Source organism: Ambystoma mexicanum, chromosome 6q (genome assembly GCF_040938575.1).
Source record: "Ambystoma mexicanum isolate Mex_15411 chromosome 6q, UKY_AmexF1_1, whole genome shotgun sequence".
Lineage (NCBI taxonomy): Eukaryota > Metazoa > Chordata > Amphibia > Caudata > Ambystomatidae > Ambystoma > Ambystoma mexicanum.
In genome coordinates this window covers 6,731,940-6,758,315 of record NC_090937.1, presented here as the reverse complement: position 1 = coordinate 6,758,315, position 26,376 = coordinate 6,731,940, and the positions used below count along the sequence as shown (strand labels likewise).

General features: G+C 46.3%; 1 protein-coding gene across 2 annotated transcripts in view; it reads left to right on the top strand.

The window, feature by feature from the left end:
* Positions 1 to 26,376, top strand: part of TDRD7 (tudor domain containing 7) — a 2,843,905-nt gene that overhangs the window by 340,007 nt on the left and 2,477,522 nt on the right. The gene's annotated exons all lie outside the window — the stretch shown is intronic.

Here is a 26,376-nt window from a genome sequence, read left to right as displayed (position 1 = left end):
CTTTCTCTCTTTTACCCCCGACGGGTCAACTCCCTCAGGCTCTAAGGATCCTATACCCCCAAGTAAGAAGTCCCGGTTGAAGCCCCTACTTCAGACCCCTTCAGTATACAGCCCTATTCTCAATATCAGGGAGATCCATCCCTTTGAGAATCCAGATTTGGGCATGTTGGAAGAACAAACTGGGACGGGCTACTATGGGGATGACGAGGACAACCCAGAGACCTACAGGCTAGATTCCCCGGTAGATAAAGAACCCCCGGTTACCGACTCCCCTGTCGATAACCAGCCCCTCTTGAATGAAGTGCTGTCCAGAGTGGCAGAACACTTCCACATTGACACCCAGGGTGCTCAGGAAGAGAGGGACTTTGCCGAGGAGTTAGTGGGAGAAAGGAGACTTGTTGCCCAGGCCATCCCTATCCTTAAGTCCATACAAAGGAGGATAGACCCTTCCCTTGTTAATCCCCATCTCACTAGGGCGGTAAACCCCAGAGTTGAGAAGCTTTTCAGGGCAGCCCAAACAGACCCACTGTACATAAGAGGGCATCTGAAACCGGACTCCCTGGTAGTTACAAACACCCGTAAGAGGGCGGGAACACCCTTGTTATCGTCGGAAGCTCCTCCCGACAAGGAGAGCAAGAAGAGTTATGGCTTGGGCAGGAAAGTAGCCTCCACTTCCACCTACCAGGCAAGGATTGCCAACTCCACCACCCTGCTGGTGAGTTACACCTGCCACCAGTGGGAAGAAGTCACGGCACTCATAGATTCCGCCCCAGAACCCTTAAAAACCCAATTGGCACGAGTTTCGGCGGAAGGAAGAGCCGTGTCCGGTTGCATATTAAAAGCAACCTTTGATGCAGCGGATAACGCCGTCAGATTGATAGCAGAAGGTACTGTTATCAAGAGGCATGCTTGGTTGCGACAGGCTGGGTTCAAAGCCGAAACCCAGGCTTCATTGATAGACAAACCGGTGGAGCCAGATCTATTGTTTGGAAAGGCGGTCGAGGACGTGTTGAAAAATGCCAAGGACGAGTATGAGACACTCAAATGCCTAGGCCAGCTAACCAAAAAACTCCCAAACCAGAGAGGGAATGGCAATTCTCGTCGTCCACGCGGACAAAATTCCCAGAGAGGGTCCAACTATTCCCAGGGGCAGGGTACACAATGGAACCAACAGCCAGCAGTCTACCCAGGGTTATGGCAGGGGTAATAAGAGATGGCGTGGTAAAGGTAGAGGCAGCCCCAGTAGAGGCGGTGACACGCCTCCACCAAAACAGTGACGTTCCGTTCAGGGTCCCTTCTCACACATCCTCACACATCCCCAGTAGGGGGACGCATTTCTAACTTCACCCAAACTTGGGAAGGTATCACTTCAGACAGATGGGTGCTGTGCTGTCCACAGTGTCCGCAGGATACTGCATAGAACTGTTAGAGCGTCCCCAAAACCACCCTCCACGACAAAGAATACATTCTTTGGACCACCAGAAGATCCTCCTTGAGGAGATCGTCAATCTTCTAGCAAAGGACGCGATGGAACTCGTCCCGGGACACCAGGTAAACAAGGGTATTTATTCATCTTACTTCCTTGTGCCAAAAAAAATTTGACAATGCGCCCAGTATTGGACTTACGGCCTGCAAACAAGTATGTCAAGCGCCAACAATTTCGCATGCCTACTCTCCAAGAGGTAATCCCCTCCTAAAAGACAGGATTACATGGCAACATTGGACATGAAAGATGCCTATTTTCATATTTCCATGTTCCCAGCGCACAGAAAGTACTTGCGCTTCAAGGTCGACAGTCGGCACTACCAGTTCAAGCTACTGCCCTTCGGTATAGCCTCGGCTCCAAGGGTATTCATCAAGGTACTGACGGTGGCGGCAGCATACCTACGCAGGGAGGCAATCCCGGTGTACCTTTACCTGGATGACTGGCTCATCACGGGGGAGACCCCAGTAATTTGCAGAACAAACATTCAAAGGACGATCGACCTCCTCTTCGAATTAGGCTTCTCAATAAACGAGAAGAAGTCAAGTCTGGTGCCAAGCACTTCCAAACAGTTCCTAGGAGCTATCCTAGACACTCGAGGGGTTGACCTTTCCATCAGAGGAAAGAATTCGGAATATACTGCTGTAAATTCTGCAATATCAGGGCGGTGGGCAGATAACGGTACGCAAAGCAATGCGTTTGCTGGGCATGATGGTGTCATGTATTTACCTGGTCCCCCACCGCGCATGCGTTCCATGCAAGAATGGTTGGCGAAACAGTGGTCTCAGGCAAGTGGTCAGTGGGACGATCTAGTGGTCGTTTCGCCAACACTGGTAAAAAGCCTTCACTGGTGGACAAGAGAAAATCTGTCCAAGGGGAAACCCTTTTACGACCCCGAGATACAGGCGGTGGTCACAACCGAGGGACTCGTTCGCCAAATCTGTCCAAGCTTGCCCAGAAAATTTGGATATGGGCACTCAGACGGAAGATCTTCCTGTCATCTCAACATGTTTCAGGGGATCTCAATTCTCTGGCGGATGCTCTGAGCAGAGATCCCCTTGCAGAGGAACACGAATGGTGTCTACACAGAGAAATCGTAGAAGATATCTTCTCTCAGTGGGGTTTCCCCACCATAGACCTATTCGCCACAAGCAAAAACAGACAGTGCCCAGGATTTGCATCCAGGCTCCCCCAGCCAGACTCCCAGGGGAACGCCCTGTGGATGAACTGGTCAGGGATTTTTGCGTATGCTTTTCCACCAACACCTCATCAGGAAGGTGGTCAACAAGATGAACAGAGAATCAATGACGCACATCCTACTTGCTCCCATGTGGGCGAGACAACCGTGGTTCCCACACCTACGCAGACTAGCGCTGTTCGAACCCATCAAACTCCCGGGCTGGTACAACCTACTGTCCCAGCACCATGGTCAAACAGTTCATCCTCAACCCAGCTCAATGAACCTAGCAGCATGGCTCCTGAGGTCATAAAGTTCAGACATCTCAAATTACCACAGAGATGTATGGACATCCTAAAAGAATCTAGGAAGCCAAACACGAGGCACTGCTACTTTGACAAATGGAAACGATTCGTTATCTGGTGCCAGAATAAGCAAATCAACCCAGTTGATTGCACTCCTTCACAGTTGTCACATACATGCTCCACCTGCTGAATGCACGACTGGTTTTTAACTCACTGAAGGTACACCTGGCAGCGCTGTCAGCATACACCACATCCCATAACAAGGTGTCGTGGTGGAAGATACCAGTGGTTAAAGCTTTCATGAAAGGAGTAAAGAGACTTCACCCTCCTATTTCAAACCCACCACCAGAACGTGGTGCTATCTAAACTCATGAGCCGAGCCCCCCATTCGACCCATGCATAAAAGCAGTCTCAAACACCTGACTTATAAGACGGCCTTCTTAGTAGCAATAACATCTAGAAGAAGGGTCAGTGAAATTCCGGCTCTGTCAGTGCAGGATCCATTCTTTACAGTTCATAAAGATAAACTGGTTTTACGTACACACCCTAGGTTCTCTCCTAAGTTTATTTCTAAATTCCACGTGAACCAGTCCATCGAGCTTCCGGATTTCTTCCAAGACCCACAAAGCTTGGCTGAGGTGAAACTACACACCCTAGATGTGCGTAGGGCGGTCCTCTACTATGTAAACAAGACCAGACTGCTAAGGAAAACCGATCAACTGTTTGTCTCTGTAGCTACAGGCAGAGAGGGAGATCGCGTCTCTAAAGGTGCCATCTCTAAGTGGATTGTTAACTGTATCCAGCTGTGTTACTCTCTTTCTGACAAAACTCTGCCTTTCATGCCAAGAGCCCACTCTACAAGAGGCATGGGGGCCACTCTGGCTTTCATTGCAAATGTACCCCTTGACACCATTTGCAAAGCAGCTACTTGGAGCTCTATTCACACTTTTACTCAGCACTACTGAATTGACACCCTTTCCAAGACAAATACTCAATTGGGACAAGTGGTTCTAAGACAATTATTTGCTCATGACCCTTCTCACATTCCACCTCCTTCTTCTAACACTACTCGCTAATCTATGCACAGCATGTGATCAAAGCAGATTCCACAAGCCTCAGAAGAGATACATTACTCGCCGTAATCGTATTTCTGATGCTTGTATCTGCTTAGATTCACATGTGACCCACCCTTCCTCCCCTCTGAGAGAAGGCGCATGGATGCTTGTAGTCTTATCTGTCTATCTTTCTGCTTGGATTATCTGTACTCACGCTACTCCTCATGCTACCTCATGTCAGTAAAAATACAATCCGAGGGTCCTAAACGCGTGAGGGATCGTGGGTACAGTGGATGTCACACTAGGGATAGTATTACTGGCACGCCCTGTGTCGACGCCCATTTTCGAGTTTCGAAAAACAAACTAATACTCTGCAACTTCCACTAGATGTCGGCCTATGCACAGCATGTGAATCTAAGCAGTTACAAGCATCAGAAATACGATTACGGTGAGTAATGTATCTCGTATTGCTGCTTGAGCGCTGTTCGCTCTCTTGCGTCTCACGGGGTCTGGGAACACACATTGCGAGACGTTGAGACCCTGTCGGCCGACTGAGATTACTTTGAAATAAACTTGGGTTTGGGAAACGAACCTCGTGTCTACTTGTCATTCTGGTATATGGTTATTGTGCCTTAGTTTCCATATGCAGTCTTTATGGCCTAGCAAATATGACGCCCCAATAGGCACCCTCCCACTAAATCTCCATCATATACATTGAAGTTGAAGGAAGGCAAAAACGGGTCGAGGACGAAGCTGTCGAGCCGGGATCGGAAGGTGCTCGGGGCGCCTCTGTAGAAGTGATGAGAGACTCCTCCACAGATCTGTACACATCCGATCCCTGATCGACGAGCAGCACCCAGAAAGCATCGAGGAGATGGTCCTGGAACGAGGCAGATTTAGCCAGACACACAGTCACGACGATTCTTGGTTGCGTCTGTATACGGACGAATTGCGTCCTGAGTGACGAATTGGTTGATCAGGTGAGTCGTGCCACGATTCTTAAAAGTCCTGATATTGGTTGAGTGTTGCTCTTGCAAGAACAAACGCCCAGGGTAAGAAAAGGGTAAGAATTAACCATGCCTGGAAAATTGTTTTCCTGTTTAGTGGGATGTTTCCACTGCGGTAGACTATCTTTGGAAACTGGACAAGGTTGTGCCAGCCGAGGGGTCGCTGGCACATGAAATTTACATCAAGTATGGGATAACTGCAATAGTGTTTAATGCGATTTGGCATGGGCAGACCAGAGTGTATCAGACCTTCAGTGGCCTAGTAACGGGAGCTTTGAATTAGCATGTATAGAGCACCTAGAATCAGTACTACTACGCAAGAAGGCCAGACCTGCAGCGTTCAACAACATAAGAGACTGGAGGAAGGAAGCTAATCTCCGTTTGAGAAGTAGGGAGAAACACGCGCGCAGACATAAAACAAATGTAGAGACAGCACTAGAGCATAATGAGCATCAGCAGACAGAAGCCATTAGGAACATGAACAGGGCTTTTCAATTAGATGTACAGAAAATATATCCATCGCAAGATTTGCATACATCAGATGAACTAATAAATAAAATATTGAATGAGCGAAGAAATGAACATCAAAGTACTGACCCAGTTGCACCTCCTCCTTATGTACCTCATATTCCCGTTATTCCATCTGCACCTGCAGTAAGCAGTTCCTCTCCCTCTTTGCTTGTGACATAATTTCCTCCAACGCCTCCAGAGCTTGAGTTAGCTGCTTTAGCAGGCAGTTCTACAGAGATGGGGCTTGTGCAAGCAAGTATTAGACAGACTCGTAGCATGATTAGCAAAAGAAGGAAAGAAGAACTGAAAGGATGGGCCGAGACGTATATTGATGATGACAATGAAGTGGCTGAGCAAAGTTTCATATCTGATTACCGAGGCCTTAGTGAACAGCAGGTATTGTTAGAATGTATGGGTAATTATCTTGTGAAAATATGGAGTGATTTGACCGATACAGTGGTACCGCAAGAGTTGCGTGATTTGGTTGTCCTTTCGAATTTGCGAGATGATGCAGCGAAAGTGCCAGAACACGTAGGCCGAATATTTGTGTTTAAGCGAGAACTTGATCGATTGCACAAAGAATTGTTGAAAAAACATATGTCAGCAACATTTTTTTCCTCCGTCGAAACCTGTTAGTGAAGAGATGCAAATTTGTACGCGAGATGCGCTTAGATGGATTACGGATGCCTCCATTTCCCCAATTGAAGTGCATGATACGTTTAGCCAATATACACCAGAAATGCAGAGAAAGCTATTACAGGTTATGGTAGAGTAGCTACAGGATGAATGTATGAAGAATAAGATATGTTGTCCCGCGGATTTAATGACAATTTACAAAAGAGCATTTTCATCTGAAACTACAATGACTGCTTTTTCTCTTGATTTAGCTTTGTTGCTTAATAGACAAACGAATGTAGAATCGCCTGGTTTGCAATTACCCATGAGGGAGGTGCCTCCCACGTTTGTCCCGAAAGTAGAGCGTGCTGCCGAAGGAGCAACTCCAGCACGAACGATAGAAGCTCATTATATCGCACAGTTTGTACATGTCCCTTTTTCTAGGCAAGAGGTAAATATTATAAAGCAGACAATCCCTGATATAAAGAAAAACCCGGCAGGATTTTATAAGGAAATTGAATCTGTTTTGAATTCATCTGTTTTTACATTGAGTTACATTGATTTACTGTTTACCGTTATTCTTCCTGTAGACATATGGAAACAGGTTAAAAATATAAATGATGCGCCGATGTTAGGTGATACATGGGAGAATTTGATTAAAAGTGATAGTGAGAGAAAGGCTTGAGAGAAGCCACCGCAAGTAATGTTGGCCTCCCATCGCGAATAGTAGAGAAATTGAAAACTTTAGTGCCCGAAAAAAGAATTGTTTGGGATATATTGACTGCTTGTTTACAGGGCAAAGAGGAAGGAGAGACCGATTATTATAATCGGTTTAAGAAGTATTTGCAGATTTTAGTGGTCAAGATTTAAGTACTGAACCCGGGAAGAGATTGTTTAAGTTTGTGCGAGGATTGTTACCGAAAATTCAAAGTTTAATAATGACATCTGAAAGAGCATGGCAAGCGAAAACACAAAGTGAAGTATTACATATGGCCCAATATTATGAGAACAGAGTAAACTCAGAAAAGGACAAGGAACTAAGGGACAAAGGGAATTTGAAAACAAGAGCATTGTTACAGTAAGTAGCGAATAATAATAGAGGTAGTGGGAACACACCGTCTAGAGTCCAATTTGCATTAACGACCAATATGCAAGGGGGTCCAATAGGGATTAATCAATATGCCTATTGTAGACAAGGCCATTGGCAAGCACAGTGCCCGCATATACAGAATAGAAACTGGACTTTTCCAAGAAGACAGAGTAGAGGTCGCCTGAGAATACAAGGACAGAATAGAAATCGGAGGGTGCCACAATTTCAAGACAATCAGGGTAATCTGAATCAACAGCGAAATAATACAATGGGTGGGAATGTTTTTGACAATCAGTCCAATGCATATTACTCTGGTGACTTTACATCTGACGGTGTACTGTTCTACTAGGACAGCCCGAGACAGAGGTTGGAACCAGTACCTATTCCCGTTGACCAGAAAGGGCCCTACATTGAAATGAAGGTTGGGAATAGGGAGCACATTTTTTTAGTGGACACGGGTGCACAAAAATCAATTGACCATCAGCGGGTTCCAGAAATGCCACTGTCGGGGCATAAGACTGTCTCAGAAGGGTTCTCCGGTACGCCAGTAATTAGTCCAGTTTCACAACCAGTACCTATAATATTAGGTCCATTTACAGAATCTTGCCCATTTCTTTTGATGAAAAATTGCGGCGAAAAATTTGTTGGGATTGAATTTGTTGAAAAAATTGAATGCAGTCATTTATTGTTCTCTTGATGGAGTGTATTTGACCATTTCACCACAAAAGACTCCTGTATCACAATTTGTATCTATGAGACTACCGACTGAATTGAGTGAAGTACCGGCTTGTATATGGGCAGTGAACGATAATGACGTTGGTTGTTTAAAAGTAGAGCCAGTAAAAATTAGTTTGGAAGAAGGAATTAGCTTGCCGCGTATTCCGCAATTCAAAATCTCGACTGAGGGAGAAATGGCATTGAAATGCATTGTATCAGATTTGATTAAAAGAAACGTGATTGAAGAAATCTCTTGTAGTATTTGCAATAGTCCGATTCTTCCGGTTTATAGAAAAACGAGGTATAACATACCGTACCGTTTTATAATTGACTTGCGCGGAGTGAATAGAGTGGTTGATCCGCAATTTCCATTAGTCCCGGATGTGACTACGATTTTGACTGATTCCAGCTTCAGCATCGTATTTTAGTGTAATTGATTTGAAAAACGCTTTCTTTAGTATCCAGTACATTCAGATAGTAGATATTTGTTTGCTTTTACACTTGGAGGACGTTCATTTACATTCACACATATTCCACAGGGTTGCACTGAAAGAGTATTTACAGCAGAGCATTAAAGGAACAACTAGATATGCTTGAACTACCGACAGGTTGCGTATTAATACAGTACATAGACAACTTATTAATCGCAGTAGACACAGAAGAAATATGTAAAAATAGTACAGTTGCATTATTGACACATTTAGCAGCACACAGACACAAAGAATCGCTGAAGAAATTCCAGTATTGTCGAAAGGAAGTGGCCTACTTCGGCTACCTCCTTTCGAAGGAGGGAAGAAGATTAACACCAGAAAGAATAGAAAGCATCTCTGATATGCCTATTCCAAATATGCAGAAAGAAGTCAGGGGTTTAATTGGCATGGATTCATATTGTAGGCAGTGGATAGCAAACTTTTCAATGATTGTAAAACCAATCGTGGCATTGACGAGGAAGGATGTTACCTTACCTTTGCCATGGAACATGGAATGTCAAGAAGCATTTGACTTGCTCAAAGCTGCATTGTGTTCAGCTCCAGTTTTGGGAACGCCAAATTACGCCAAGAGTTTTAAGTTATTTGTGCATGAAAATAATGGATGTGCTTTGGCTGTTTTGACTCTGGAACAAGGAGGGAGAAATGGACCATGCGGCTACTTCTCTTCCACGTTGGATCCTGTTGCATGTGCTTTGCCGCGTTGCTTGCGAGCTGTTGCTGCAGCCGCTGCATCAGTGAAACAAACCGAGGGAATGGTTTTAGGTCACGCTTTAACCGTAATGATACCTCACTCAGTGGAAGTTCTTTTAAATAGAAAGCGGACACAACACCTCACATCAGCCAGACTAATAAGGTATGAAATTGTCCTATTTGCACCGCATATTCAAATTAAGAGATGTGCTTTAAATCCGGCCAAGTTAATGCCACATCCCAATGAAAAAGGGGGTGAAAAACATGATTGCATAATGGTTACTGAACAAGAAAAAAAAAGGAAGAATTGATCCGACACCCCACAGAAAGAGCCAGATGGAGAACTGTTTTGTGACAGTTCTGGTTTTAAATTACCAGATGGCACATCAACTGCTGCTTATGCCATCACTACATTGAAAACTATTATAGAAAGCAAATGAATCCCCTATAACTCAGCACAAGCTGCAGAAATAATAGCGTTAACCAGCATGTGAAATTTCTGCGAATCTCAATGTGAACATATATACTGACAGTCAGTATGCCTTTGGGGTGGTACACAATTTTGGTCGATTATGGGCTGAAAGGGGTTTCCTGACATCACATGGAACCAAAATCCAACATGGCACTTTGATAGTGAGACTGTTGTCAGCACTTGCGCTTCCCAAGCGATTAGCGATAGTGAAATGTGAAGCACATAAAAAAGTAACATGTAACATAGGAAAGGGAAACGCATTTGCAGACAAAATTGCGAAACAAACTGCCACTGATTTACACACAAAAATGAATGTTCAGAAAATAGAAGTACCCTGCATAATAGAAAATGGAATTGCAACAGTTAAAGAAATGCAAGCAGAAGCTACTGTAGATGAAATTAAAAATTGGTCTGAGGGTTCAGCAAAACTAGATTCCGAGGGTTGTTGGGTAGAAAAATGTTAGGGAGAGTTCTCTGTTTAGGCTGAATTTCCTAACCTAGTGAGTCCCCCAGCAGCTTTGCTGGATTTCTGGAGTTTGTTTTTTTCCATCCTGCCAAGAGTGAGACTCTTTTTCTCCCACTCTTGGACATGTATATGTGTAATTCCTTTGAATGTCAATGTGTTCGAATGGCTATGGGGTCTTTTACTCCATAGGGTCTCATATGTTTTTCTATGTGTGTTACACCGCACCCTACGTGCCGTAGCACTGGGGCGTCCTAGCGGACCCCCACCATAGACTCCATACCCGGGGACTGACTACCTTCTCCCCGGGCATGTAAAATCACCATTGGCTTTACTAGACCTAAATTTACTAACAGAACTAGTACAAATCATCTTATTGTGGACATACTAGTAGGGGTAATTCGATTACTCCTGGATCTGTTATTCGAGGGGGCACTGTCCCGTCCCCCCTCGTCGAGTTTTGGCTGGTGGCAGTGGAAACTACTTATGTTCGACCCCGAACATAACCCTATGGGATTCGTCCCATTGTTGGAGATTGATACTTTTTCTCGTTAATCTCTAACGTACCACCGGTCTACTTATCTTAAATAAGTTTATCGGATGGTATTTTCTGCCAGAACTCGGTTTGTAAAATAGAGTCTGTGTTCGTCTCTGTGACTCCTAAACCAAAGGTTGAGCCCTTTGTTCCACTTTGGGCGGGCTCTGTACAGAGACCCTCCAAAGTGGTGCCATTCTGTCTGGGTTACCACAGGGGTGTGGGAGGGGGTTTAGGCACCCTGGACCGAGTTGCCTTGCCAACTCCAGTCGCACTCTGGAGCGATTGGCCCAAGTGGTGAGCCTCCCCGCTCACCACTTAGCATGTGTTGATTGACAGCTAGGCTGAATGAATGGGGGTTTTCTGCATAAAAGCAGGGCTTTTGGGACTGGATCTTCAGAAGTCGCCACAGGACCTAAGAATCCGACGAGGGTAACGCGAGCCGACCTGCACGACGACACCTCTGGTGGAGCCCTGCGGAACCGACTCTCCACTTCCCGACGACAGAGGAGATATCCCTGCCGGAGAGTCTCTTCCCCTGACTGGTGGGAACAACCTGTCCCCTTTGCTTTTTATTCACCTCAGGACGCAGTGGTCGAATTGCCCGTGCAGAGCACCTCGGCAACCGGATAGCCCCTGCACCGCGACCAAAAGGTGGTGCCTTGTGACGGAGCACTCCGCGGCTGGTCTCTTCCCTGGTGGTGCACCGGACTTCACTTTTCTTCGACGACGAGATCATCTCTACTCTTGGCAAAGACCCGACGTGCATCCACCACCAGGAACAACTGCCCCCGCCGGAGCTGCCCTCCACAACAAGGTACCGTGTCCGCCTGGCTTCCCTTTCGATCGGTTCGAGTGAGGTGTCTTAATCCTCTCCTTTCCGTTGGGTCGCCTCCAAGCTTTCTCACGTATTGTTCTGAACTAGTTCGATCTGCCGATAACAATTTGCTACAAAGACTCGAACGCTTCTCCACAAGAGACTTTTGGGACAAATTGCCTTGCCTCTCTCCGAGTGGGCCTGGCCTCTGAACTTTATGATCTATTGTGGTTCTTGCCTTCTTGCCTTGCATTTTTCCCGTGAAGTATTGAACTGTGTTGAATTCATAACCTGCTTATTTTTCTCTCCCGTCCTAACTAATATTAGAGTGCCATCTAGGTTGAGGCATACACCTCTGTATGTAAATAAGTGGTGCCGGTAGAACCTAGACTTGTCGACTTATTGCTAGGGGGACTGATCGTTTCTTCTTCGTAGAGTAATTGTATTTGATTTGTTTGCCGTGATAGTGCCATAGTGTTTTTGATAGATGTTTCGTTATAAATAAATACCTTAATACCTTTACACTGAGCCTCGTTGCGTGTTTGCTTGTCTTACTGTGAAGAATTGCCCTATATTGTATACTCCCCTCAAGAAGAGTTAAGCAGTATGTGGAGTCTGACTGCTCAGCTACAGCTACCAAGTGAATCTGTGTGGTACAGACTGCTACCAAGTGGGTTTACTGCCAAACACCTGTAGTCCTAAATCTTTTGCAGTGGTCCCAGAGGGAACTGCACAGGTTTCCGCCGAACAACAAACAAAATAACCAAAGGATGTTGCCAAATGCCTATGTAATGGCATGGTCACTATGGCCCACAGTCCGACACACATATGTGCTAGAAAAATGATTCTACACCTGAATTCTGTATGGCAGAATCCACACATTAGAAAAACTGCTGAAAGATTGGTCCAGAATTGCATGACTTGTTTACAACATAACATTGGAAAGGGAACAGTGACTTCAGTAGGTGATTTTGGCCCACCATCTATGCCCTTTGAAGTCATCCATTTTGATTTCATAGAAATGGAGAGGTGCCAAAACTATAGGTATGTCCTTGTGGTGGTCTGCACATTTAGCAAATGGGTAGAGGCCTATCCTCTGAGAGATTGTACAGCTATGTTCACAGTGAAAGCCATGCTAAAAGAATATTTTCCCCGATTCGAGCTACCCCGTGTCATATGGTCGGACAATGGTCCACATGTTATTGCGGCTGTGATATTGCAATTTTGCACTGGTCTCCAAATTGATAAACGATTCCATTCGGCCAGACACCCGATGAGTGCTGGTTTGGTGGAACGCCCAAACGGTATCTTGAAAAATAAGCTGAGTAAAATATGTGCAGGGAGCAATTTGAAATGGCCCAATGCACTACCCCTAGCTTTACTTTGCATGTGAACAGCTGTACAAGCCAGGACTGGTCTCTCCCCGTACAAGATAATAATGGGAAGACCAGCACATTTTTGGAATGTGCCACGACCAAAACAATTGAGGGATATTGAATACCCATTACTTATTGATTACTGTCAACAGTTGACTCAAAACTTGCGTTTGATTCATCAGCAGGTGCAGGAGGCTCTTCCTGTCAGATATACAGGCCCAGGACATTGTCTGCAACCTGGGGACTGGACGTTGGGGGAAAAACTTTGAAAGAAAATCTTCGCTTTCACCACGCTGGACGGGGCCTTTCCAGGTGCTACTGGCCACCAGACTGCAGTCTGAGTGAATGGCCGCAAACACTGGATCCACGCAAAACACACAAAGAGTTCAGTTTTCTTTTCCACGTGAGAAAGCGATTGATGATCCTGACGCCGAAAGAAAGACAGCTGTACTTGATCACAAAGATATCATCGCCAGTTCTCTAACAGAAGTACCTCCTGAGCCCGAGAAAGGGCCTGGGGAGATTACAACGAAGATTGAGAAGTCAAAGTTGCCTCAACTTTGCCCGACTGCTGCCACATCACCACTCATTGCACCACAAGTTGGCTCTGACCCTGCATCTGGAAATGAAAGTGCGTTGTTCATCGATCATACTGTACCTGGAGCGTTAAGGTACAATCTACGTTCATAAATTCGGAAGTGATCAGCTTTTGTTTCGCCTTTGTTCCTAGCTCACGGATGAAGCTGGGAACGGAGGCGTAGGGAAAAGGAGCGTATGACTGTAGCAGTGGATCCATTATTTTCAGCTCTGACATGCGGTTTCCCGGTGCTATCATTGAATGTGAAGGTCTTTTGCAACCTAGCACGGACAGGCGGGGGCAAATGATACCGACACAATAAAATTGATACTTGCTCCTGCCTTTCTGGAGCCCTGCCAGGTTATCATCAATTGGACTGAACACTTGCCGTTAACGTGTGTTGCTGTGGAGAACTTTACCGATGAAAACTGAAAAACCCTTTCGGGAAGATAGACATTCCAGACAATGCCTACATCAGCTCCAACTCCCTCCTGCACCAATGCTGTTGATGATAAAGAGATAGAGATTAAGCATAGTCCAAGAAAGACTTGGTTCAGAAAGAATAATATGCTAATGATTATGATACCGCTTTGCATTTTGCTTACACTGATCCCAATATTTTGGTATCTAGAGACTGCGCATCCCTTACACTCTTTTGACTCCTACTAATGCTCCTAACATGAGCAGCCTGGTACATGTGCTCTCTTATACTCTCCCCTCACAAGAAGTGAAACATAGAAAAGGATATGATAATAATACATCATTGTTGATAATGAATATGACCCATGCTATCTTGAATAGGTCCGATTGTTGGGTTTGTTCCCATGTACCCTAGCACGGGGAAAGAGGAATGGGTTGGTATGTACATCCTTTGCCACTTAACACCGCCTGTTATGCATCATTAAGAGCACTATTTTTTGGAAGATGGAATGATACTGTCACAGGTCATTTTGATGGAACTAACATAAATGAATTTGAAAGATTAGTATTGGAACCGGTGGGTTGTTCTGTATTTACAAGCATAAGCAAAATAAAACATGTGACAACAAGTCCAGTAGATAGATTCTCCAGGTTTTATAAGCCCCTAATCACCTTTTAAAATGGCTCTGGTAGGAAACAACGATGCTGTGCCTCCCTTCTACACTATTAATCATAGTCCACGTTCTGTCCCATTTTGTTTATGGAAAAAGGGTTCCTACTCGGTGGGAACATTTACTAGATGTATGAATATTGCTGTACTTGAACAAGAAGAAAAAACATTATTTCTGAGGCTTGTGGATTCTGCTGAGATCACATGCTGTGCATATGCCGACATCTAGTGGAAGCTGTGGAGTATTACAGTTTTTCGAAAACTCGAAAATGGGCGTCGACCTAGGCCGTGCCAGTAATACTATCCCTAGTGTGACATCCACTGTACCCATGATCCCTCACGCGTGTAGGACCCTCAGATTGTTTTTTTCCTTCATACTTGTCGGAAGCATAGTTGCAGAGTTCCCTGGCTTTTAGCCAATTGTTAAATATTGACAAAAAAATTCCCGTATCTCTTACCCCACGTCGAGACTCCGAAGATCGACGCCGGTAAGGAAGAACAAACAGCCGCCTAAACTGCACGACAGACTTTGGGCCTCGGAAGGCCTCTGGCCTCAGCCCTACAAGTAGGGAGAGTGGGGGGTGGACATACTCACACTCGTTTGTTTTCCTACGTACACTCACCCGCTAACATAACATATGGAGAGTACTCCATTTAAATTCTGCCCCAAGTGCAACTGTAAGTTCCCTTGGGTAGATAAGCATAACAATTGTAATCTCTGTCTGCCTAGGGACCACCCCGAAGCAAATTGCAGAGCGTGTAAGCTCTTTAAAGCTAAAACACTAAAGGACCGCTCCACTAAACGTTAGGCCCACTACGCCAGGCAGCTCGAGGCCATGGAGGCGGTGGGTTCCTTCAGTGATGGCAGCAACGCCGCCGTATCAGATGGCGAGGGCACAGGGGCATCGATAGACACCCAAGCGCTAGTCCCCGGCCTCTGAGGATTGTCCAGCGGGGCAGTTATGGGGACCACACCCGGCGACACGAGCGCTACCCACACTACTGCACCTAAGGACACTAACCCCACCTGACACTCGACACGCGTGTCGAATGATCGGATGAAAAAGGCACAGCAAGAGCGGTCTGCAGAATCGGTGTCCTCAGGGCGTTCCAGGTCGAGATTGCCTCATGACACACAGCAATTGTCTACGATTGCTAAGGGTGCCTCGCTTCCAAAAGTCACAGAGGTATGGTCGTCAGAAGACAAATCCCACCTCTACCCCCAAGCAGCACGCTTAAAGTCTGCTCCGGCAGTCGTTTCCAAGTCTGCCTCCGAGTCTTGACGCACCCACTCTAAAACTACAGAGTCTAGCCTAACCACCTCCGATTCCCGGCGCCAGGCGTCGAAACAATCAGAAAAACACAAGGAGTCAGGGAAACATGCCTCTACACAGGGGAAAGGGGATAAACAAAGAAATGTACCTGACCAACAAGTTCAGAAGAGTAAACATAAGTCTTCTGAAAAGTCCAAGACCCCTGATCCAGTCACTAGGCCTAAAGTTGTCCCTCCCACTCCACAGGATATGGGAATAGAAGAGGAACCTCAGCAAGAGGTGTTCATTCCCAGTTCCAAGGAATGGAGCTCTGAAGACATCGATAGAGTGATGAGGAGAATGTCTTTCATGGATACCTTTTATGAGAAAAACGCTGATTACTTCCACAGTTATCAGAATACCCCTGCCACCTCGACTCCTTCCGGCTCCAAAGACCCTCAACCTCCTAGTAAAAGACCCCGTAATGAGTCCCCAGCTCAGGGCCTGATTTCAGACCCACTCACTTATCAGTATGCTGAAGATACAGACATACAAATACTGCACGAGCAGGCAAGGGTCGATTTATTACGGAGACGACGAGGACTAGGATGAGGAGGAGGAAGACGAGGCAGAGGCCTATAACACCGACTCACCTATTCCCAAAGATCCACCAGTCAACGATTCACCTGTGGATAATCAGCCACTACTGAATGAGGTCTTAGCTAGAGCTGCAGAGCACTTTCAGATAGACACTCAAGGGGCTCAAGAGGACAGGGACTTTGCAGAGGAAATCATGGGGGATAGAAAATCCAATGCCCAAGCCATACCAATTCTGAAGTCCATTCAACGCAGAATTGACCCCTGCCTCCTCACCCCTAATCTCACCCGGGCAGTCAACCCCAGAATAGAGAAGTTGTTCAGGGCTGCCCCTTCCGACCCATAAGGGGTCAGCTTAAGCCCGACTCATTGGTAGTTACTACCACCAGGAAAAGGGCAGGGACACCTCTAGCATCATCTGAAGCTCCCCCAGACAAGGAGAGCAAAAAGATATATGGGCTAGGAAGGAAAGTGGCCTCCACTTCCGCTTACCAGGCAAGAATTGCTAATACCACCACTCTGCTGGCAAGTTACAATTGTCACCAATGGGAGCAAGTAGCTGCCTTCATTACCTCCGTACCAGAACCGCTAAAGGGCCAGATTGTGTCTGAAGGGAGATCGGTGTCCGGGTGCATTCTCAAGGCGACTTTTGATGCAGCAGACAATGCAGGCCGGCTCATCGGAAGAGAGCACAGTCATCAAGAGACACGCTTGGCTGAGACAGTAAGGGTTCAAACCCGAGACCCAGGCCACTCTTATCGACATGCCGGTGGAACCAAATGTCTTGTTTGGGAAAGCGGTAGAAGAAGCACTCAAAAGAGCCAAAGAAGAATGGGATACCCTAAGGTCCCTGGGACAATTAACTAATAAACCCTCGAACCAAAGAGGGAATAATAATTTTCGTCGCTCACGCGGCCAAAATTCCCAGAGGGGCTCTTAATTACTCACAAGGGCAAGGTACTTCGTGGGGAGGGGAGGCAACCAACAGACTACCCAAAGTTACGCCAGAGGTAACATGAGGGGTCCCGGTAGAGGGAGAGGCAGCCCAGGTAGAGGCGGTACATGGACAAACAGTGACGCTCTGCTCCGGGTCCCTTCCCATGCATCCCCAGTAGGGCGGGTGCATTTCCACCTTCACCCACGCATTGGAAGGGATCACCTCGGAAAGATGGGTGCTGTCCACAGTGTCCGCGGATTACTGCATCGAACTGTTGGAGCGCCCCCGCAACCACCCTCCAAGACAAAAAATACACTCCTTGGACCACCAAAGGATCCTCCTCGAGGAAATCGTCAATCTTCTCGCAAAGGACGAGATAGAACTCGTCCTGGGCAACCAGGTAAACAAGGGTATTTATTCAACTTACTTCCTTGTGCCAAAAAAAGAACTGACAATACGCCCAGTATTAGACTTACGCCCTGCAAACAAGTATGTCAAGCCTCAAAAATTTTGCATGACTACACTCCAAGAGGTAATCCCCCTTCTAAAAAGAGGAGATTACATGCCAACATTGGACATGAAAGATGCCTATTTTCATATGTTCCCAGCGCACAGAAGATTCTGGCGCTTCAAGGTGGACAGTCAGCACTACCAGTTCAAGGTGCTGCCCTTCGGTATAGCCTCGGCTCCAAGGGTATTCACCGAGGTACTGGCGGTGGTGGCGGCGCACCTACCCAGGGAGGCAATCCCAGTGTACCCTTACCTGGACGACTGGCTCATCACGGGGGAGACCCCAGTAATTTGCAGATCCAAGATCCAAAGAACGATCAACCTCCTCTTCGAATTGGGCTTCTCAATCAACGAGAAAAAGTCAAGCCTGGTGCCAAGCACCCCCAAACAGTTCCTAGGAGCTATCCTAACCACTCAAGATGGGTAGGCCTTTCCATCAGAGGAAAGAATTTGGAATCTATTACTGCAAATTCCTCTATATCAGTCCGGTCGCCAGATAAGGGTTCGCAAAGCGATGTGTTTGCTAGGCATGATGGCGTCATGTATTTACCTGGTTTCCCACGCGCGCCTGCCCATGCGACCCATGCAGGAATGGTTGGCGAAACAGTGGTCTCAGGGAAGTGGTCAGTGGAACGATCTAGTGGTCGTTTCACCAACACTAGTACAGAGTCTTCGCTGGTGGACAAGCGAGAACCTGTCAAAGGGGAAACCCTTTTACGATCCAGAGATACAGGCTGTAGTCACTACAGACGTGTCCCTCTCGGGGTGGGTTGCACACCTCCTTCACCACACAGCTCAGGGTCTCTGGTCTCACACAGTGTCCAAGAATCACATTAACCTGTTAGAGCTTCTGGCAGTCTTCAGAGCGCTTCGAGCGTTCGAACCCGACCTATTGAACCTGTCAGTGCAGATCTTAACAGACAGCACGACGGCAATGTTTTACATAAACAAACCGGGGGGCACTCGTGGTCCAAATCTGTCCAGGCTTGCCCAGAAAATTTGGACATGGGCACTCAGACAGAACATTTACCTGTCATCTCAACATGTTCCAGGGGATCTCAATTAACTAGCGGGCGCTTTGAGCAGAGATCCCCTCCCAGAAGAACACAAATGGTGTCTACACGAAGAAGTTGTAGGACACCTCTTCTCACAGTGAGGTTTCCCCACTATAGACCTATTCCCCACAAGCGAAAACAGACAATGCCCAGGATTCGCATCCAGGTTCCCCCAGCCAGGCTCCAAGGGGAACGCCCTATGGATGAACTGGTCAGGGATGTTTGCCTACGCTTTTCCACCAACCCCTCTGATGAGGAAGGTGGTCAACAAGATGCACAGGGTTTCGATGACGCTCATTCTAGTTGCTCCCATGTGGACAAGACAACCGTGGTTCCCACACCTGCGCAGACTGGTGGTGTGCGAACCCATCAAACTCCTGTGCTGGCACAACCTACTCTCCCAGCACAGAGGACAAACAGTGCATCCTCAACCCAACTCGATGAACTTGGCAGCATGGCTCCTGAAGTCATAGAGTTTGGCCATCTCAATCTACCACAGAGATGCATGGAATTCCTAAAAGAATCAAGGAAACCGAATACGAGACACAGTTACTTTGATAAGTGGAAAAGATGGGTTATCTGGTGCCAGAATAAACAAATCAACCCAGTTGATTGCACTCCTTCCCATTTTGTCACCTACATGCTCCACTTACTGGATGCAGGGTTGGTATTTAATTCACTCAAAGTACATCTGGCAGCGCTGTCGGCCTACACCACCTCCCATAACAAAGTTTCATGGTGGAGGGTGCCAGTTGTCAAAGCCTTTATGGAAGGGGTGAAGAGACTCCTCCCTCCAATTTCTAACCCACCACCAGGGTGGGACCTTAATGTGGTGCTTGCTAAACTCATGGGCCCCCCTTTCGAACCCAGGCATAAAGCTAGTCTCAAACACCTGACTTATAAAACAGCCTTCTTACTAGCCATTACATCCATAAGAAGGGTCAGTGAAATTCAGGCTCTGTCAGTGCAGGATACTTTCTTTACTGTTCATAAGGATAAACTGGTTCTACAAACTCACCCTCGGTTCTCACCTAAGTTCATTTCAAAGTTCCATGTTACCTAGTCCATTGAGCTACCGGCCTTCTTCCAAGAACCCAAAAGCTCTGCTGAGGTGAAACTACACACCCTAGATGTGCGTAGGGCGGTCCTATACTATGTAAACAAAAACCAGACCGCTAAGGAAAACAGACCAACTGTTTGTCTCCGTAGCTACAGGCTGAGAGGGAGATCGAGTCTCTAAAGGTGCCATCTCTAAGTGGATTGTTAACTGTATCCAGCTGTGTTACTCTTTCTGACAAAACTCTGCCTTTCACGCCAAGAGCCCACTCTACAAGAGGCATTGGGTCCACTCTGGCTTTCATTGCAAATGTACCCCTTGACACCATTTGCAAAGCAGCTACTTGGAGCTCTAGTCACACTTTTACTCAGCACTCTACTGCATTGACACCCATTCCAAGACAGATACTCAAGTGGGACAAGCGGTTCTAAGACATTTATTTGCTCATGACCCTTCTCACATCCGACCTCCTTCTAACACTGCTCGCTAATCTATGCACAGCATGTGATCTAAGCAGATTCCACCAGCCTCAGAAGGGATACATTACTCACTGTAATCGTATTTCTGATGCTTGTATCTGCTTAGATTCACATGCGCCCGCCCTTCCTCCCCTCTGAGAGAAGGCGCATGGATGCTTGTAGTCTTATCTATCTGCTTGGATACTCTGTACTCGCGCTACTCCTCATGCTACCTCATGTCAGAAAAAAATACAATCTGAGGGTCCTACACGCGTGAGGGATCATGGGTACAGTGGACGTCACACTAGGGATAGTATTACTGGCACGCCGTAGGTCGACGCCAATTTTTGAGTTTTGAAAAACAAACTGTAATACTCCGCAGCTTCCACTAGATCTCGGCCTATGCACAGCATGTGAATCTAAGCAGATACAAGCATAAAAAAAAATGATTACGGTGAGTAATGTATCCGATATAGGAGGTTCTGTCTATTTTATATGTGGAGATCAAGCCGCTCCATGGTTACCTAGTACTTGGGGAGGGACATGTTATTTAGGGATACTTTTACCTGGTGTATTTCTTTCCAAAACCTCTGAGATAGCAAGATTATCTAGATCTCGGCCACGACAAGAAGATACTTGAGGACAGATTGCAGGGGATATAGCGAAATCATTTATACCATTTTGGGGACAAGCTATCAACTCATGGAATATAAGAAAACTGTCCAGGGTGTTAGACAAAACGATAAATGGAACAACGGATATACTCTATAATATGACATTAGAGCAAAAAGCAATTGGATTAATTGCACTTCAAAATAGAATGGTGGTTGATATCATTTTGGCTGATCATGGATGAGTATGCAAATTGGTGGGGTCAGCGTGCTGTGTATTCGTAAGTGACTCCTCTCCCACGATATTTGAAGCGATTAAGAAATTGCATGTCCTAAATTCTGAAATTCACGTTCCCGTAGGTGGTTGGAATCTGAATATAAATTCATGGTTCTGGGAACTACTACGATCATGGGGATGGAAACTAATTGCAATCTTGGTTATGATATGTGGAATCATCATGTTCTGCTGTTGTTGCATACAATGCCTGCCAGTCCTCTTCTCCCAAATTACAAATGAGTGTGTACATGCAATTAGTACGAAACCTCCTTGCATGTTAAGTGAAGGTGCACAACACGAAAATGAAATAATTAAAGACTTTATGGCAATTAATATTTCTGGTGACGATTGTAGCGACAGAAGTAGTTTGGAATTGGACACATGGTCCGACGAAGATGCGATGAATGGATGATGCTATTGGCTTCAGGCCAAAGGGAGGGTTTGTTAGACCAGAAAAGTAATCCCATAGTATATGTATACGTATAACATGTTGCCCAGAAGCAAATCGCATAATGTGACAAAAATCGCAATCTAGGTATCGTCAGATGTAACCAAAGGGTGTCCATTTTGTGAAATGTCGGCCATTTGCATTTTTCTTTTTTCGTTGTACGGTTTACAAATGTATTCTATGCTTCAAATCCGCATACAGTCAGAGACCACCGCCCGAATGCTGAAATACTAACATATACAGGAATGCCAAACTGTGCAGCAATACATTGTTTTTCTCTTACTGAGTCCTTGAAGCCGCATCTAATCAGTAGTCCAGGTGCTGTTTTGTCTTGCAAACGCTGTTGTAAAAGGCAGTTAAACATGAATGATATTCTCCTAGCGGTGCTCCTTTGCGGAGAGTGGTATTTTTTGTTTCAGAACTGTCTGACCCTTAGCTCATGAACCGAAACACACAGATAACGTGGTAAGAACATGATATCCTTGCTGCGCCAGAGCTCCATGTTCCCCATAACAGAAAGATGTCCCTGCTGCCTTTGCTAGAATAACTATGTTTAGACTGAATGAAGACTTGTCATATTTGTCATAATTGTCAATCACCGAACCCTAGCCTGTATGACATGTATGTGGGCAGATTGAATTGCCTTCACAAAGCTTGTGTAATGTATATATATTGCTGCTTGAGCACTGTTCGCTCTCTCGTGTCTCACGGGGTATGGGAACACACGTCGCGAGACGTTGAGACCCGGTCGGCTGACTGGGTTTACTTTGAAATAAACCAGACTTGTTTGGGAAACGAACCTCGTGTCTGACGTGTCATTCTGGTATATGGTTATTGTGCCTTAGTTTCCATATGCGGTCTTTATGGCCTAGCACTCTCTCTCCTCCTCTCCCCCTCCTCCCTCTATTCCCTGCTCTTCCTCTGGCCCTTCTTCGGCCACCTCTCCTCCCTCTTTCTCTGCATTTCCTCTGTTCTCCCTAGACAAGGTTTCTAGACAAGTCCGATCTATGAAAGTCTTGTCAAAACAGGTTCATCCGTGTTCCTCCAAAACCATCAAGGACCACGTTGACTCCCTGGCACCTGCTCTGGCTGACTTCTGCAACCACTCCTTCGCCACTGGAGTCTTCCCACCCCCCCTGAAGCACTCCCTTGCGCACCCTCTTAGAAACCCTCTACCGACCTGTCCTGCCCGGCTAACTATCGGACAATCTCCATCACTCCTTTCCTGGGCAAACTCCTGGAAAAGCTGGCCATTTCCCAGCTCAATCTTCACACTGAATCTGTTGGTTGTCTCCATGATCATCAGTCTGGCTTCAGAGCTGCCAGAAGCACGGAAACTGCTTTCCTGAACATACCCGAAGACCTGCTCTCCAACCTTGATTCCAACACCCCATGTTTCCTCATCTTACTTGATCTTTCTTCTGCCTTTGACATGGTCAACCATGCCATTCTGCTGAACCTTCTCTGTGATAACCTGGGTATCACTGGTCATGCCCTGGCGTGGCTGACTTCTTTCCTCCGATCGACCCTCCCAGGTTCAACTTGGCTCCCTCGCCTCTCCTCTCCTCTATCTCTACCTTTGGTGTTCCCCAGGGGTCTAACCTCTCTCCCTGGCTGTTCAACCAATACCTGGCACTTCTTGCCCACCGCATTGTTGCGCTCTGCCCCAACTTCCAGTGCTATGCGGATGACACTCTGCTCATTTTCAGGCTACCTTCAGCCTCCTCTTCTCCCTCTCTTATCTCTGTCTGTCCGCCATCCAGGAGTGGTGTGCCGCCAATGATCTCTTTCACTCTCTGGCCGGCCTCTCTTGGCCCACTTCCTACTCCCACCTGCGAGGCTAAAAACCTCAGGGTCATTTTCAACTCCACACTCTCCTGACATCTCTGACGTCTCTAGGAAGTCACACTACCAGCTGCACCTCCTCAGAGGTATTCTTCCTTTCCTCTCCTTCCCCCAGAAGCTCAGTGTCTCCAGAGCTCTGGTTCTCTCTAGGCTAGACTATTGCAACAGCCTTTTTCTAAATCTGCCAGCTTCTACTCTCTGCAACTCAGCCAGAATAGGACTGTGAGACTTGTCCTTGGCCTCAAGCCCAGGGATCGTATCTCCCCATGACTGAAATCTCTGCACTGGCTCCCAGTGGCTGTGAGGATTAAGTTCAAAACCCTCTGCATTGTCCACAAGGCCTTCGGGGCCTGGGGCCTCAATACCTTCAACTCTCTTCCTAAATATATTCCTTCTCGAGCTCTTCGCTCATCCGCCTGCAACTCCCTCAGGGTCAGTCGCTTCTCCAAGCAACGAGTTGGTGGTAGATCTCTTTTGTCTGCTGGGGCCTCCCTCTGGAGCAGCCTCCCTGCCTCCCTGAAACTTGAGTAGAGCTATCTCCGGTTCAATGGTCCATGCAATTTGGGCGAAAGACAAATGGTTGAATTTTTCTTTTATTTTATATAAATTTTTCATGTTTTCGTTTAGAAAAAAAAGGGTTTTTAAGCAAAAAAAAGGGGGTTGGGGGGGGTCCCCCTCCGCCCCCCCCCCCCCAAAAAAAAAAGTGAAAATACAATTTTTTTTCCGACCATTTGTCTTTTGACCAAATTGCATCGACCTTTTTTTTCGACCAAATGACCAGTAACCCTGGCCACCCTCTGATCTCGGGCCCAGGTCCCTTCCCCTGCCATTCGCACACCTGCACTGCCTTCCTGGCAACCCCCGCACTTGGGGCCTTTTTCTGTATCCCTGCAATCCCCCTACCAGCACTTGACACCTGATGTCTGCATTTATTTACCCTTGCACTTGCCACCAGCTGGCCGTACTTTTACTTATTGTTTATTTATTCTATTTATTCCATGTACTGCACTGTCCCCTCCCTCGTTCCCCCCCGCACTTTCCCCCTTCCTATGCACTTGCATGATCTGAATGACACCTGGCCTAGGAGGATTGTTGCCTCTGTCTTCCCTCATTCTGCCCTCCCTTGCCTCGTCGCTCCTTGAAACACTTGTGTATAGGCGCGTTATTAATGCCATATCGTATCATATCGCAGGAATTTTGTATCCATGTGTTCGTGTCTCTGAGGTCAGGTATAAAACATTGCGAAGTCGCTTGCAAAGTAGCTTGCTGTTTGCTGTATTGGAGTTCAAAAGGCTTGGCAGACGCTAAAGATTGTTGGAACAATTTTGTGGTACAGACTATTCTTTAAGAAGCTGGAGCCCTATATTAGCCTGAAGGAGTTACGGGTGCTCTGTATTACAATAAGTTGCTATTTAAGTTGCTAAATATCTTTTATTTTTGATTTTAGAATCTGGCCCCTCCCCTTACCCAGAAGGCATTCAAATACTTGGGGCCGAGCGCATTAGCGCATGCGCATTGCGAAGTCGTTTGCAAAGTAGCTTGCTGTTCGCTGTTCGTGGGCCGTCGGCAGCCGCTGCATATGCTGAGTTGAATTCAGCTGACCCACTTTCTCCTTATTCCCGCAAACATGGCTGGGTGAGATGTGTGTGAGACTCTTGTAGTGTCCTGGAATTCTATACTAGCACAACCCTGCATTGCCTTCATCACGGCACCCGCTCCGTTGCAGCCTGCTGGGTGACTTTTCCTTTCTGATTGTGCTAGTATTCCAGGCACACCGCCTCATTTAAAAAGTGCGGTACGCTGGATGCCGTTGTGAAAAAATGCTAGCAACTGCATGGGTATTTTATTTTTTGTCAAGTACATAGAGGGTTTTGACTTGGGGTGTGTTTAATTGTGTCCCTAAAGAGTTTCTTTTCTAGCGGTGTGATTTCACTTGCCTACCTTGTGGGTCTTGGCTGCACGCACGCCAAGTCCTCTGATATTTGTTGGATGTTTGGTGGCCGTAACTAGTGATAAGCGGCTGAGAATTGTTAATACTGTTGACAAGTGGTGGCAAGTGGTGTTTGCACTTTGTAATTCCACAAAACCACCACCACGTGTACATACATGCAATTGGTGTAGTGTAATATCTGGACCAAATTCGAACCAAGTATTGTCGTTGAAGGAGTTTAGCTAATTAATTGCATAGACGATGATTGGAAAGTTATATCGCATAATATTCTCTGCTTTGATAGTATGTCCCACTGTAGAGCAGTTGTAGCTGCTTTGTTTTGGTCAGCTTAGTTGCATTGTGCAGTCCTTTCTTTGTATTGTAGCGTGTTGTGATGAATTGTGAATAATTTGGGTATAAGTAAGTGTTAACAAGACTTTGTCTGCACTGTATTGTTTGTCCTGTCCGGTACATGGTAGCATTCGAAGAGATGAGTAATCTCAAAAGTGAGGTAGATGAATCTCAAAGTATTCCACTGGCGGTGCGGCGTTGTCGCAGAATGTGCACCCCAAAGACCATTTCAACAAATGGCACAACTACTAAATCCAAAAAGTTGACCACATTTTTGGCTAAATTCCCTGCAATGGACTGTCGCAGAGGAGATAGCGGCCAAAGAAATTGCTGAAGACCTTAGTAATTCTTTGGCTTGCATAGGAACTAAGTTGCTTGAATCAGTGATTATTAGACCTCTTACTGCAATAACGTCTCAGAAAGATCCTAATAGTTGCACCTCCTACTCACACGAAGAAATGTCCGAGTTCTAATCGGACTTGTTAACTAAGGTATCTATAAGTACCCCATGTGTAATGGATAGAAAAAATATGGAAATAAGTACTGACCCATTACACACCATTGCGCTGGTTCATAA